Source organism: Galeopterus variegatus, unplaced genomic scaffold (assembly GCF_000696425.1).
Source record: "Galeopterus variegatus unplaced genomic scaffold, G_variegatus-3.0.2 Scaffold44954, whole genome shotgun sequence".
Lineage (NCBI taxonomy): Eukaryota > Metazoa > Chordata > Mammalia > Dermoptera > Cynocephalidae > Galeopterus > Galeopterus variegatus.
The window spans coordinates 5260-5479 of NW_007771065.1; positions in this window are offsets into that span (position 1 = coordinate 5260).

Here is a 220-nt window from a genome sequence, read left to right on the forward strand (position 1 = left end):
AGTTTTCTTCCTTCTTTGAACTTTTATAACAAATCATCTCTGTTATGAAATATTTTAATATTCTAATAATATAGATTTTTTGAGTACATTTCTTAGTTATATTAAATATTCTGAATTTCTTCAGGATAGGGACTAATTTTATTGCTGCAGCTTAGTGATTCTGTAATCTTAAGTGTCCATAAAGATAACTCAAAGTGTGTCTAGAAATTTAGGACCTTTT